Source organism: Camelus dromedarius, chromosome 18, assembly GCF_036321535.1.
Source record: "Camelus dromedarius isolate mCamDro1 chromosome 18, mCamDro1.pat, whole genome shotgun sequence".
Taxonomy (NCBI): domain Eukaryota; kingdom Metazoa; phylum Chordata; class Mammalia; order Artiodactyla; family Camelidae; genus Camelus; species Camelus dromedarius.
In genome coordinates this window covers 28,352,143-28,368,242 of record NC_087453.1, presented here as the reverse complement: position 1 = coordinate 28,368,242, position 16,100 = coordinate 28,352,143, and the positions used below count along the sequence as shown (strand labels likewise).

Sequence of the window (16,100 nt, the reverse complement as noted above, 5' to 3'; positions counted from 1 at the left end):
GTTCAAGGAGTGCAGATCTTACAGGGCTGAAGAGATCAACACGGCTAGAGCATAGTAAAGGGAGGAAGGGGGTCACTGAAACGAGGCAAAATAAGAAAAAAGAAGCCAGATCAAAGGCACTGATTAAGACTAATTCTCAGTTAAATGAGAAGCAATTGAAGCATTTTAAGCAACAGAGTTACATAGTCTGACCTAAATTTTAAAGGAATATTTTGCAATTTAGACAAACAGACAACCAACTGTAGCAGGGCAAGAGTGAAACAGAGAAACCAATTAACAGGCTACTACAAGAGTCCAGATGAGTGATGACAGTGGCCTGAGTCAATGCTGGTAACAGCTGACACTGGGAAAAATGGTCAATTCAGTACACATTTTTAACACAGAGGAAACAAAATTGGCTGATGGACTGCTTGTGGAGCATGAGAAAATGAAATGAATTCAAAGCTGAAAATTAGCATAAAAAAGGTTAAAGAAACAACCATTTAGTCTGAAAAACAATGAATAGCTTCATTTCTACAAGGATTTCTAAGAACCTGAAACACAGTAACTGTACAGAGCAGCCAATTGAACTGGCATCCAATTTTTTGAGAGTCAAAAGTGAAGATAAGAAAAAAGAAAACAAAAAAAGAGTGAAGATAAGGAACTGAAAATTGGCATTTTCAATAAGTAGCTTTTGGAACATTTGCTGCCATCAGTCATCAAGGGAGAATCATTAAGAATTCTGAAAAAGATCAAAATCAGACCATTCTTTCTCTTCTGCCCTTAATGACTTTTATGCAATGTATTCCCTATCAGCTACTGTAGCTGAGTTTGACTGGAATTATCCAGATGAATGAATGAAACAACACATAAACAAAATGAATGAAAATGTAAATAGATGAAGATTAGTGCAATGGAGAACATGAACCAAAACGCAGGAAGAGATACGACTCAAAACAGTAAGTTATAATTTCAGGAGTTTCATATACTGTATCGACTGTCTAGAACAGTAAACATCTGAAAGACCTGGGGTTGAGAATGCAAATGTTTTTTAATTTCTCTCTAATTTACGGATGCTGTCAAGATGAAAACCCCTTATTATACAGATAACCTGATGTTTCAAGACTGAGAATAAGCATTTTAGAGAAATTCAAGATGGTTTTGAAAGACTAGAGAGATTGAAATTGTACATAGCACCACCACACAGCTTTCCCCTGGATCTCAGTGTCCCCACCATCTAGGATTCAAGGGTAAGAGACTCAGTCAATGCTATGCTAACATGTTTCCCAGGACTCCCCAGAGATGAGGGGACAATGAAAAAACCAATTTGGAACCAAGTACTCAAACTACTGTCCCTTAGGCTCATTCTCACTACTGTTACAGTGTTTCTACACCTAAGTGTTTAATTAAACGCCTAAGTGTTGAATGAATGAATGAATGAAACTTACCACTTCCATTACCCAAGGAAAATGTTAGGACGGGAATTAATACACTGGCAGAGTAGGAAGGTAAACACACTCCCATTTTTATAACACTTCTTTTCCCAAGGCAGGGCCGGCGTACTTCCCTAGTAATGATTATGGGGGTTTGTCAAAGTGGGTGTTACAGTCCTGAAACCTACAGCATTCGATGAAACAAACAAACAAGGGCAGAGACTATTTTGGCGTTTCTTAAGAAGGTTACAGTACTTCAACTATGAGTAAAACTTACTAACAAAGCCACACTGACAATACACTTTCTCCCCCAGCCACATCACAAAGGAGCACAGACCAGCCACACCAAGCACCCCTGAAATCCTCGAGTTCTCCCGTGGAATTACAGGCCATCTGACACCCCTCTCAACTGTGAGGATTCACCAAAGGTTGAACGAGGTTTAAAAAAGCCCTCTCCTGTTTCCATAGATGGCCTTCAAGAAAGAGAAATAAAATGTTAAATCAAAATCCGGGAACACAGCGATATGCTGGCGAAAGAGTTCACAGGCCGTTCTTCAATTCCAATTTATTGACACGCCATCCCCTCTCCTCCTCATGATTAGGGTACCGCGTTAATCATGCCCATCTCTGGAGCTGAGACAATCTAAGGACAAACGAGCAACCAAAAATATCCCATTAATATGACTACCCAGCCACATCACAGCATTTCTTCTAAGTTGAAAACCATAACTCTATTTAACAGCACAAAGCCCCACACTTATCTGTATTTTGCGGGCGATCATTCAGGGCTGTGAAGCAGCTGGCTAAATCATCGTGCCCTTATTTAATTTATCATTCTCCTCTCACATTAGTTCTGCTGCAGAAAGAGGACTGCAGCTCCCTTTCAATAACTCCCTGATAACTCCGAACCAGCAAAAATAAATTTACTTTGTTGATTCCTGTATGTATTCCACAAAGAAAGAAAATCGGTAACTGTGATACCATTTAATCGATGCAAATCTACATTCTTCTCTTTTTTCTCTTTGTACAGCAGGATAAATGTTGACTGAAAGTGAGCTATGTGGTTTTTCTTTCATTTCAATATTCTTTTATTGTATTTGTTTCAAGAGGAAGGGAGTGTGTTTTAGAGACAGACACCCTCAGATAAAACACTTCCTTTTAGATAAGAGTTGTCAAATGCTGAATGAGAGCAACATTAAGGAAAAAATCTGAATATAAATGATGTAAAAACTTTGAAACTATACCTAGAGAGACCTAACATACCTAGGAAGACAGTTTTATTTTTTAATTGAAATATACTTGATTTACAATGTGTTAGTTTCTGGTGTATAGCACAGTGATTCAGTTATATATCATATACCTATATATGATATATATATATTCCTTTTCGTATTCTTTTTCATCATAGGCTATACAAGGTATTGACTGTAGTTCCCTGTGCTATGCAGTAGGACCTTGTTGTTTATCTAGTTTATATACAGTAGTTAGTATCTGCAAATCCCAAACTCCCAATTTATCCCTCCAATCCTCCTTTCCCCCATGGTAACCCTTAGTTTGTTTTCCACATCTGTGAGTCTGTTTCTGGTTTGTAAGTAAGTTCATTTGTGTCATTTTTTTTTACATTCCACATATAAGTGACATCATATAGTATTTTTCTTTCTCTTTCTGGCTTACTTCACTTAGAATGACGATCTCCAGGTCCATTCATGTTGCTGCAAATGGCATTATTTTACTGTTTTTTATGGCTGAGTAGTATTCCACTGCATAAATATAGCACAACTTCTTTATCCAGGCATCTGTTGATGGACTTTTAGGTTCCTTCCATGTCTTGGCTACTATAAACAGTGCTGCTATGAGCATAAGGGTGTATGTATCTTTTTCAATTAGAGTTTAGGAAGACAGTTAACTTGCACAATCAGGGTTCCTTTTGCTGAGAAAGGACAACAGAACTTCAGATCAGGAAGCTCCCCTCAGTCAGCACAAGGTTTGGTTTTGTTTCTCTTTGGGAACAGGGGAGACTGATGATGTAAGCCTCCCCAGGAAATTCCTATAGGGGTCCCAGTGCAAGCTAGACCAATGCTGCCCAACAGAAATAAAATGCAAACCACATGTGTAATTTAAAACTTTCTATTTGCCACATTAGAAAAGTAGAACCAGGCCAAATTAAGTTTAATATATTATAACCCAATGTATCCAAAAAATTATCATTTTTAAGAAGTATTCCAGGGAGGAGGGTATAGCTCAGTAGTAGAGGGCCTGCTTAGCATGCACAAAGTCCTCGGTTCAATCCCCAGTGCCTCCATTAAAAAATAAAAATAAATAAATAAACCTAATCATCTCCCCTCCTAAAAATAAAAATAATAAAGTTAAATTTTAAATTCTAAAAAAGTATTCTCTATATAAACATTATTAATGAGGTATTTTACATTCTTCCTTTTTTTTTTTCATACTATGTCTTTGAAATTGAGCGTATTTTAAACTTGTGAGCACATCTCAGCTTAGACTGCCCACCTGGCAGGTGCTCAGCAGCCCCGTGGGGCAAGTGGCTCTGACACTGGAGAGCACAAGTCCAGGGCAGGTCCTGGTGAGACTCTGGGGAACAGATTAATGTGCAGTCAATGAGCTGTGAGTTGGCAAAAGCAAAGTCTCCCCGTCACAAGGTGACTGGGAGTAAAAGAATTAGAGGGGTTTATATATAGCCCTTGGGCTGGAAGCACTTCGGAGTCCTGTAAGTTCTTCCAGTCATCGTCACTCACCCTCCTCTAATCCTTACAGCCCAGACACTTCACCTATTATCTCAGTATGTCCAGAGCTCTGTAAGCAAATCACTTCGTCACATTTGTGAAAAGTATTACTTTACCGGGTGTCCTACAACTCTGAGCATCTTGCTTTCTTGACATCTTGTATTCTCTACAACTCCTATTCTTTGTTGCTCTACCCAACTGATGAAATTCAGGTTTGAACTCAATTCAGAACACCTGCTCTCATCCTGGAATCTAATCATAATCTATATGTAAAGACATCTTTCTAAAATAACTCTTACACTTACTGAAAACCTATCTACGAATTATTCTGCTAGACGCTTTATGAATGCTGTCTCCAAACCATTGATGGGAGGCATTTTCATCAACATTATAGGAGAACATGCTGATGCTAAAAGAGGTTGACAACCCGCCCAAGGTCACAGGAGTGGCTCTGTCCAGCCCTTACTTCCATGACTTTCCACAACCCTTCTTCACCTTGGTTTAATGATAACAGCCAATGTCCTTTTGTTTCAAAATTGTCCACTCGAATGTAAGTGTTTTTGCATAGGCTGAATTCTGAACACCAATTCCTACTTTATTCCTCTGGGAACAGAAACCAGCAAGAAAATAAGAACCATCACTTCTTGAGCTTGCAAGGAGCAGAGGAAAGACTTATCTTCATCCAAAGTCCAGGATAAAGCAATTCACTAAGTACCACCCACATGATACAATCCTCCCACCTGGGTGTCCATTTACATGCCCAACAATCATTTTAACTGCAAATTAGAGGTCACCCCTGATAATAAAGCCCTCCTCTTCCATTCTCGGGGCACTCTGGTCCCCAAAGTCATTAGTGCAAACCTGTTTCAATTGCTTTTGATTCTGTCTGCATACAGATTTCTCTGTAGGGACCACCGCTATTCCAGGCTTCTGCTCCCCTTCCACAGGCTGTTGCTAAGGAGAAGAGAGTTCTGCCTTTGTAATTACCACCTGAAATTCTTCCGTAATCTCTACCAGTCCTTTCCTTAACATCAAGGTCCCTTCCTGCTGCAAACTGTAACCTTGCTTTTTGCACCTGACCCGAGGCTCCGCAGTTCCCACTGGAAGTCATAAATCCTTGAGGCCCTTGGCCATGACTGCAAAGTCAGTTACTTCAGGGACCTCCAAGCTTTGAGGAACCCTGCCTGGATAAGAGAAGCAGTTTAGATGATCTTCAACCAGAGTCAAAAGGCCAAGAGCTTCCTCATTCACCACAGCTCTCCACTGCATCTGATTCTGGGAACACAGCCACTCAACTCGTCAAGTCAATAGGAAAACGGTTTTCTGTATTAGAAAAATTTTAAGGCTAACTTGACCTCCAAAATCTCCCTTTTTTTCCCAAAGCAATCAATCCCTCCCCCAGGCATAGCTTTGTCCCCACCATCAAGCAAGGTGGATGCTAAAGCAAGATGTCCAAGACCTGGTTCCCCAAAGGGTGCCTGTGGACCAGAAGCATCAGCAGCACCCGGCAGCTTGTTAGAAACACAGAATCTACATTTTGACACGATCCCAGGTGATTTATACCCACATTAAAGTCGGAGAAGCCCAGTCCTGATTTATGATTTCATAAAAAACTGGACAAGTTGATGCCAACCGGAATTTGTCATTTAATTCTCATTATGCTTGGAATTGTTGGGGTTTGTTTCGAAGCTTGTTTTTCAAACCTAAAACTGGGCTGAAAATAAAATTGTTTCCAACTTTCTTAATGTGGTCCTAGAATCCAGCTCTCTCTTCACTTACCGGAATGAAAGTGGATGCTCTGTGACACCAGAGACACAGAGACACCCTAACGACTAAAAGATTTTTGCAAATGAGGATGAAGACAATGCATGAAATAACTCCACAGCAAGCAAACGTGGTCCCCCGGGGAGCTAGCCCCGTCAACGCCCCTTCTATGATCAATGCCAATTCCTTTGGGAGGGAGACAGTTTTCTTAGATAACTGCATCAATTTGAATTGAAGTAAGGAAATGAGAAAACAATGTCGATTTTAAAGCCATATGAAACTATGCTTTATGAAACTATGAAACTAAGCCATATGAAACACAGCTAAAATTTCCTGAATTTACCCTTCAGTAGTTTTGAGCAGAGGTACATTTTTAAAACATAAACGTTTTAATAACCATGCCAATCAGTCAGCCTTCTGTATCTGCAGGTTTTGCATGGGCAGAATCAACCAACAGCAGATCAAAAATATTTTTTATAAACTCCACAAAGTTCCATATCACATGATATCACTTATATATGGAATCTAAAAACAGTTTACAAATTCTATTTACAAACCCAAAACAAGAGTCATGGACACAGACAACAAACTGTGGTTGCCAAAGGGGAAAGGGGGGGAGGGATAAATCAGGGTTTGGGGATTGGCAGACACACACCTCTATATACAAAACAGATGAACAACAAGGACCTACTGTACAGCACAGGGAACTATATTCAACACCTTGTAATAACATATAAGGGAAAAGAATCTGAAAAAATATATATATATGTATACGTATAACTGAATCACTTTGCTGTACACCTGAAACAATAAATCAAATACACTTCAAAAAAAACTTTTTTAAAAATTAAAGACAGAGCAAAAACAAACAATCCAGAAAATTCCAAAATGCAAAACTTGAATTTGCTGCACATTGGCAAGTACATATGTAGCATTTACATTGCATTCAGTATACAAGTATTCTAAAGATGATTTAAAGTACAGCAGAGGGTGTGCATAGGTTTTAAGCAAATGCTCTGCCAGTTTACATAAGGGACTTGAGCATCTGTGGATTCTGGTTTCCTGCTTCTCAGTCCCTGCGCTGGAGGGAGGGTGAGGCTGGCAGAGCAGGAAGGCCGTCAGCGGTGTCTTTGATGATGCTCCTACATCAGACACTCACAACTTACAGCTGCCACAGTCGGTGATGCAGGAAGCCAACTGAGCAAACCTTCCCTGAGATGAGAACGAGGAATTTGGTTGCATGGATCCTTTTGCTACAAATAAGACATCCAGGAAAATCTTGGCCGCAATACCCTGAAGGATGAAAGTGTGCAAAGCAGCTCCAGGGTACATGTGATGGGGGAACGGTGAATGCCCGTCAGGTCATGCAGGAGCTGTGTGCTGGGCCAGGGCCAGGGGAAGAGGGAGGGGACCAGAGACAGGCAGCGGGGCGGGAAAGTGCACAGCAGCCCGAGGCACCAGACTGAGGTGATGGGTGGAGCTAAGGCCAACTGGCGCTGAGAAGGAACAAGGGACCTCCTGGCATGAACAGCAGCTGAGAAGCAGGGCCCTCAGAGCCAAGAAAAATCAACAACTGTGGACACAGGCCAGAATAAGGAACCACGCCTGGCTGAGCTGCATGGGCTGGGAAGATGCACTGTGGTCCTAATGGTGCAAGCTCAGCTGGTCCTCCTTTCAAGAAGCTCTGGACCCCTTGACCTTGAATTCCGATCTGGCAGCGTCCTCCCTTGTCCAGTCTCTGCACCCCCCCGCACCTTCATCCCTGTCTGTTCTCCACTCTGATGGCAAGACTATCCTTTTTAAAGCATAAATCTGAACTTGTCACTCTTCTGCTCAGAATTCTCCAACAGAGTCCCCATACCCTCTGAATTCAATCCAAAGTCTGTCCCCCAGCCCCTGGGCACTCTGCTTACCTCCTGTTCCACCTTTCTTCCCTCGGATGACTCCACTCCACCCAAGCCAGCCTCCATGCTCCTCCGTAGACACCCACACAGGCTCCAGTGTAGGGACTTTGCACTTGCTGTGCCCTTGACCTCAGACACTTAGGTGACTCTTACTTCATTCAAGTATCGACTCAAATGTCACCTCTTCAGAAAGGCCCCCTCCACGAATCCATCCAAAATGGCAGCCTCAAAATCTGTCACTCTTCACCCCCTCGCCCTCAGCACCTGCTCAATTCACACCCACCCTCAGCTTTATGCTGCAAGTGCCTGTGATTCTTTGCTGAAAAGCTTTCTCCGGCCCAAAGTCTGTGTTCACCCTTGCACAGGGTGGGACAACCAAAAATGCCCCAGGGCAGCCCTCAGCCAAAGGCAGATGAGAGTTAGGGGGTAAATAGCCATGTCCTTCCCTGGGACACTTCTGCAGGCTGCTCTACACTTCTTTCAGAGGCCCCCACGGGGCCTGCACCCCGGATGCCCACAGCAGCAACCTCCTTGATAACACACCCTTTCCTGGCTCCCTTCATTGATTTGTCTCACTTCTCTCCTCTCCTGCCAGTATTTCCTGGGACCGCCTCCCCCACAAATCAATCCCACTCAAATATTTTGTCACAGAATCGGCTTTAGAGGGAACTCAAATTAAGATCGCACCCATCCCCTCCTCCCAGCACAATGACCAGCAGATTGCAGGTGCTTAAAAAATATTTGTTGAATCAATCAGTCAATTGATCAATCACCATAGTTAACCTTGACTTTGGCAGGGCTGCTGCTCAGGAAGCATTTTATGTCTCATCTGTTTTACACACAAACAGGGGGAGCCCTTGTTTTAGCTGGAAGAACACAGGCTCTGAGAGGGGCCTGGGATGCACAAAGCTTCCTTCCGAGCAACAGTGCTACTAATGACAGCTACTCCTTTGCTGGCATCCCAGCAACAGCCCTCTAGCTGGAAATATGTTCCTCAGAAATATACATGCACCCCAGTGTTCACAGCAGCACTATTTACAATAGCCAAGACATGGAGGCAACCTAAATGTCCATCAACAGATGACTGGATAAAGAAGATGTGGTATATTTATACAATGGAATACTATTCAGCCATAAAAAAGAGTAAAATAATGCCATTTGCAGCAACATGGGTGGACCTGGAAATCCAATTCTAAGTGAGGTAAGCCAGAAAGAGAAAGAAACATACCACATAATATAACTTGTATGTGGAATCTAAAAAAAAGAACAGATGAACTTATTTACAAAACAGAAACAGACAGACATAGAAAACAAACTTATGGTTACTAAAGAGGAAAGGGGGTGGAGGGATAAGTTGGGAGTTTGGGATTTGCAAATACTAGTTACTACACATAAAACAGATAAACAACAAGGCCCTACTGTATAGCAGAGGGAACTATAGTCAATAACTTGTAATAGCCTATAATGAAAAAGGATATGAAAAGAATATATATATATATATATATATATATATATATATATATATATATATATATATATATATATATACATACACACACATATACAACTGAATCACTATGCTATAGACCAGAAATTAACACAACACTATAAACTGACTATAATTCAATTTTTTAAAAAAGTCACCCTCAAATGCTTTCCTCATACTTCAGTGGCTTCCCCTGGAAGCTCTGAAGCCAAGAACTGGGGCCAGTTCTTAGGATCAGGAACAGCCTCTATCATTTGCAGGCCAGAGGAATCTCCCACAGCAAAAGGAAGGCATCGGTCCCCTTTTTGTTAAAGTTTTCAAGACAGTGACAGCAGAACATTAAACCAAACACAGAGCCCTTCTGAGTCCAGAGCCCTGCATAACTGCACAGGTCACACGCCATTAAGCTGGTCCTGCCAAGAACTCAACAAGAATAAACTGTCAGGGACCCCCTAAGACAGCTCCCTTGGCACTGATTATTCTCAGAGAAAAGAGAAACAGCAGTGCTCTGTTTTATTTTAGGTTAAGCCACCACAAGACTATACAACTTGTAACAGCAGAGAGGTCCGTGGACAGGTCTTCAGAGCAATTCGGCGCACGTCACCCCCAGACTTCCCAAACGCCCATGGAAATCAATCATGGCACACATCTCCCCGCTGCCAGCTCAACAGTTCCAACTGCTGACAACTCCGGGGCTGCAATTACTCTGTTGAGTCCCACAGTTTAAACACACAATTACATAACTGAAAGAGACAGAGAACCTGCTTTTAGGTGCCAGAGGATGCAAAAGGTCTCAGGATCTATTTCAGGAAAGAAATCCATTCGGATTCATGGCTCAGGGCTCTGGTGGGGGCACAGACAGCCAAGAGGTCAGAAGGGTTTGGCAGGAAAATAAGACGGGAACAAAACGGTCTGCTGGTTTCCCACCTAAGCTTCAGGGACATGTATATTTGAGGGAACGTGCAGATCAAGGTGATGCCAAGACAGCCATACTACAGCAGACCCGTAGAAGTCAGTGCCTGAGATGTTTAACACGTTTCAGGGGGAGGGAAGCAGTCGGGTGATGGGTACCGTAGACCCCTAATGGAAGAACCCAGGATGTGCTTCCCAAAAAATCTGACCACAGAACCTCTGAGTGGCCAGGCATCTGGCAAAAGGCCAGGTCAGGCTGAATCAGAGAAACGGCGACTTGGAGTGTTTACAACCCAATTAACCACAAACCCTACTTTTGGATCTGCCAGGTGCTTAGTTTTACTACGCAGAATCCTTTCTAAGGTTTCCGTTTGTTTTCAAGCCTGCTAACGAAATGTAAAAGAAATGACTGTCTGCGTTTGAAATGTTAGCATTTAGCAGAATTTCAATTCGTGAAAAATTACTCGGCTGAACTAATGTCTGGAGGGTGGAAGGTACTGTACCTGACCTCAGGGTGGGGACCTCGGGAACCATCCAAAATCAACTCTGAAGTACATCAAAGAGCAGGGGGTTGGTTATTAGCCAGATACTTCTGGCTTGAAACCCTGGTTCTGTCCGGATGGGATGTGTGACTTGGGGCATTCACTAACCTCCACATGGCTCAGTGTGCTTTTATGCTACAGGAGAGAACAGCCCCTCTCAGGGGTGCTGTGAGGGAGAAATCAGAAGATGGTCAACGTTCCCAAATGCAGTACATGCAAACCAAACTCGACGTCCCCCAGAAACCTGCGTCTCAGCTGCAGGCTCTGTACTCAGGCGCGTGTCTGTGTGGCTGTTTTTGATTTTTCTTCAACACCCGACACCCAGTCTGTCACAAATCCTCATGGCTTGTCATTCAAAATATCCCAAATCTGACCACTCCTCACCAGTCCCAGCCCACCCCAGTCAGGTTCCAGGTACTCTCACCTCCCACCTGGACGTCTGCCCGTTTCCTCTCTGCCTGGCTTCCTGTTTCAGAGGAGTCTTGTAAAACGGAAGACCCACTCTGAGTAACAAAGTCCTTCCTTTGGTCTAAAGCAGTGGTTCTCCACCTGGTGCGACTGCGCACCTCTGCGGACATCTGGCAACATAGGGAGACATTGTTAGTCGGCACAGCCTGGAGGGGGTGGGGAATGGTACTGACATCTAGAGAGTAGAGTCCCAGGATGCTGTTAAACATCCTACAACCCACAGGACAGCCCCCCACCCCGCAATGAAGAATTACCCAGCCCAAAATGTCAGCAGTGCAGAATGGAGAAATCCTCGTTGAAAAGATCAAAGTGTCTGTGAGTCTGTTTCTGTTTTGTAAATAAGTTCGCCTTGGTCATTTTTTTAGGTTCCACATATAAGTGATAGCATACGGTACTTTTCTCTCTCCTTCTGGCTTACCTCACTTAGTATGACAATCTGCAGATACTAATTGCTGTAGATAAAACAAACAGCAAGGTCCTACTGTACGGCATAGGTAACTAGATTCAATACCTTGTAATAACCTATAATGAAAAAGAATATGAAAAGGAATATATATATGTACATGTATAAATGAATCACTATGCTGTACACCAGAAATTAATGCAACATTGTAAATCGACTGTACTTCAATTAAAAAAAAAAAAGACTGAAGTAGCTGGAAGCCCTCGACCTTGACCTCTGAGCTCATCGGGTCCTCTCCCCCACCCCCTGTACTGCGGACGGTGCCCTTGCTGTTTCTCACACTCAAAGAGCCCCTCCCACACAGAGCCATTGGTCCTCCTGCCTAGAACGTTCTTTCCTTAGGGCTCATTACTGCACCTCCTTCGGGCCTCCGCCCATCACCCAATTTTACATGGCAATCCCCCTCACTCCTGCCCCAGCATTGTCCATCCTCTCCGCTCCCCAGCCCTCAGCATCAGCTGGCACAATGCCATCTTAAGTGGTTTTTGTCTTCTTCCACCTTCTAGAAATGTACGTTCCACTTTTGCCTGGTTTATTTATACTTTGTGTCAGGCACAGAGCAGGCACCTAACAAATCTGGGCTGAAATGAATGAGCGAACGTCTGATTATCACCTTGTAGAGGTGCCTGAGCTGTGGCTGGGAGAAAGCTTCTAGTTTGAATGAGCGTGAAGAAGTAAGTACTTTGATTTATTACCAAGGCCACACACATAACCTATTTTGTATCAAAACAGAGAGAGCTAAGAGAATAAGCCCCAAGTGGACTCCATAAAAACACCACGAAAAATGCAGGGGAGAGTAAGGGGAGCTCTGCCACCCACGCCTGAAGCTTCTTTAATCACAATTCGTACAAGCGACAGGGTGAACTACGACTGATGTTTCTTTGTGGTAACTATAGTTGCCCGAACTAAAAAATCAGTGTGGGTTGTTGGGAAAATGAAGATATAAAGGGAAAGAAATATTTAAAAATCAGGACAGTTCTAGAAACTCCAAACTAAACAATGTTTTTATTTCCAGAGTCCCTGGAAACAGAGTAGGAGCTTGGTGAGTGAGTTTTCCCACTCCCAGAAGACCTTCCGTGCTCCGATTAAATGCTTCCGGAGCCAGTTCACAGCTGTGTATCACACACGGAATCAGCCAGAACAATCAAGGGCTCACAGCCTGTCAGAGAGCGGTGTCGCTGAAACGAAGGGCAGCCCACGGTGGCAACAGGAGGTACACTAGTGTCAGGCGGAACCCAGAGGTGTAACTGGGGTCCTCAGTAGACGGGGGGCAGGGAAGGTCCGGAGCAGGAGGTGGTCCTGATGTTTCCCAGAAAGCCGGCATGGGGAGGGCACGGCTGTGGTTGGAGACGGCAAGTCTTCCCATTTGGCTGGAACAAAGGTCACCTGTAAAGAGGGGCAGGAAGCAAGTAACAGGGTGGCAGAGGCCAGAGCACAGAGGACTGAGTGGGGCATCGGGCTCAGGTTCGGCCCGAATGGACAGGCAGATGACACCCAAAGCCCAGGGGCAGCCCCGGCAGTTCTATACCCGGCTCTCGCTGTGCCTTCCCAGGGGGCAGCAAGGCTGGATGGGAGGGAACTGACCCAGATAAGCAGGTTGGGGAGAGAAGCTTATGATAAGTAAGTCCTTCTAGCTGGATCCAGAGGGAACCCGGCAGAGAGAGGAGAGCCGGGTCTGTGCCAGGGAGCCTGGACCAGCCCACGGGAAGCAGGCTGCTGAACCCCGGAGTTTTCCCACACCCAGAAGACACAAAACTGACCAGTCAGGACGGCAGGAAAAGGGACTCAGTGGACGCCACGGCCCCAGGAACTATTCAAGGCCATTTCATAAATTTACAATGCCCAACATTTTTATTTGGTTTATCAGCTTTTCAGAGATGTGGAATTCAACGTACGAGATTATTTTCCATGTAAGAGTGGCCCTTTTCTGAAAAGAGCTCCACCCCAATCACAAATCTCTAAGAATCACATGGAAGTTTCTAGACTGTGTTGGCAGACGCTAATCTGTCATTACCAGAACAGAACAATCAGAATGGGTTATCCCAATTACCTTTTTTTTTTTAATTTTCTTTGGCTTCATCTCAACAGTAGATACGTGAAATAGGAAGTCTGCAATCAATGCAACACAAAAAGGTTCTAGAGTTTGTGAAATCTGATTTTTTAAAAGAGGCCCCTGTGGTCCGAGGACAATCAGGGTCCAGGCATCACCCTTGTGCAGGCGTGCATTTATTTGACAGATATTTACTGAACTCTGCTCTGCATCAGGCGCTATGCTGAGTACCTGGAACACAGCAAGAAACAAACAGAACGCCACCATCACAACACATACCTTCTAGGGAGGGGAGGGAGGGAAGTACCAGCCCAAATAAATACTTAGAGAGCATTATGAGCTGAAAGGTGGTAAGGGCTACGATAAAAGAAAAAAGGAGACAACAGGGTAGGGGTTCATAAGAAAGGAAGATTTATAATTAAACAAAGACTTGAGGGAAGTGAGGGGATCGCCCAGGTACACGAGTAGAGAAGGGGGAGCATGACTGAGAGGAAACAGCCCAGGCTGGGACCTCAGGGGACAGCATCCTGTGTGTTCACGTAGCAGCTGAGCAGGGAGCAGGCAGACAGGAGGTAATGGAGGTGATAAGGAATCAGGTCGTGTTAGGCCTGGGAGGCCACAGCCAAGACTCTGGCTTGTTTTCGGTGTGAGATGTGAGCCCACCAGAGGATCCTGGGCAGGGATGAGCAGTCTGACTTCTACTCAGCAGATCACTCTGGCTCCTGAGTGAAGAGCAGACGATGCTGCGGGGACAAGCTTGGAAGAAGGAGACAAGTAGTCCAGGCAAAGGATAATGTGGCCCAGACCAGAGTGTCAGCACCCAAAGTAATGAATGGAAGGGGGCTGCGATCTGCAGGCAGAGCAGACAGGACTGACCAACATACCACGTGTGGGTGTGAGAAAGAAGGGAGTCCAGGGTGATTCTAAGAACAGGACTAAACAGGATGCTCTCACTAAATTTCAGTGCAAACACTCAAAAAATGTCCAGGAAAGGTTATCCTTCAATCAAACAGTAGGTTTCAATTTAACACCTGCTGTTTAACAGGAAGTCTGGCCCCAGAGAAGCAAAGTATATACATGGTTAGCAAGTTTCACCTCCGTTGTTCCAGCAGCCAGGCAATCATTACATAAACGAACACGTGTGAACGTCAAGATCTGCTTTTTCTAATAAAAACAGAGCCTAGAGGTACGTCCCATGTATATAACAACTCATAAAAGTACTTTACAGCCCATAAATCAGTCCATAGTGGCAATGTTTTATTTCTTTAAAAGTCAACCAGTTGCCTAAAAATGTTGTATCCGAATCCTAGAAATCAGGGGGATTGTTTTTGGGGTCTTTTTGTTGCTGTTGTTGGGGGAGGAGGATGCCAGATCACAGCCCTCAAATGGTTTTTTTTTTTTTTTTTGATACTAATTTAAATTTCAAAACACAAAATAAAATCCATGGTCACAGTGATGCTATTGATCTGAATCATACTTAGAACTAAATAAACTACGGATGGCTTCCCAAAGATAGCACATTCGATGACTCATGACATGGTATCCACCCCGCCGGGAGCATTTCACCTAGAACTTCAAAGGAAGTGCTTTCTAAGGTGAAGAAGAGAAGCACACACACAAAAAAAAGACACCCTGAGCTCATTCTGAGCCACACAAAGCAACCGACGCAAATGAAATCGGAAAAGCGAAACTGAAATAAAGCCAAGAAAGAATATACAGCACGTTGATCTCGTTCCCATTGTCCTCCGTCGCCACAATAGCAAGTGATCGTCTTTGACCAAGGGTCACCTTCAGAATCGCTGTAGAAAGTGCTGGGAGCTGGAGTTGCTGCGTGGAATTGGATGCCATCTACCTCCAGTGTCACTCCTTGGAAGCGCCCATCTTGTAGGACATTCCAGTTGCTTTAGATGTTTTTAAATCAATTTTGCCTCTTTTAAAGGAAACCACGGAAAACAAAATCAGAACTTGCAAAAATGAGAGAGCAGAGAGGAGAGTTCCTGCTGAAGCAGATTCCTGTTTATTAGTATATTTACGACAGAGTAATAGCTTCATAGATCAATCGACCAGTGTCTAGAGAAAAAGACCAAGGGTTTAAACATATTAGAATAAACCATATGAAGTTATTAATATTCAATCATTCGACCCACAAAAACATCAATTTCACATGGTTCAGGCTAAGAGGTATGAGTAATATATCAGAGTGTCCAATCTGAAGTTAAGATAATGCTTCTTAATAACACACACGAATACGGAAGTGAGATTCCATTTTCCCTAATTCAATTTGCATACAACTTTAAACATCTGTATACAATATTTCCAAAAACCGTAAGAAGCACTTAAAACATTACCCATCAC

The 16,100-nt window shown here is 43.6% G+C and overlaps 1 protein-coding gene and 1 long non-coding RNA gene across 3 annotated transcripts in view; both read right to left on the bottom strand.

The window, feature by feature from the left end:
- Positions 1-16,100, bottom strand: part of PLCB4 (phospholipase C beta 4) — a 356,606-nt gene that overhangs the window by 263,469 nt on the left and 77,037 nt on the right. The gene's annotated exons all lie outside the window — the stretch shown is intronic.
- On the bottom strand, positions 13,031-15,808 carry LOC135318529 (uncharacterized). The gene is made up of 3 exons (XR_010376668.1): positions 15,534-15,808; positions 13,746-13,976; positions 13,031-13,081 (listed from the first exon to the last, which is right to left on the bottom strand). It is a non-coding gene; the product is annotated as an uncharacterized LOC135318529 (long non-coding RNA).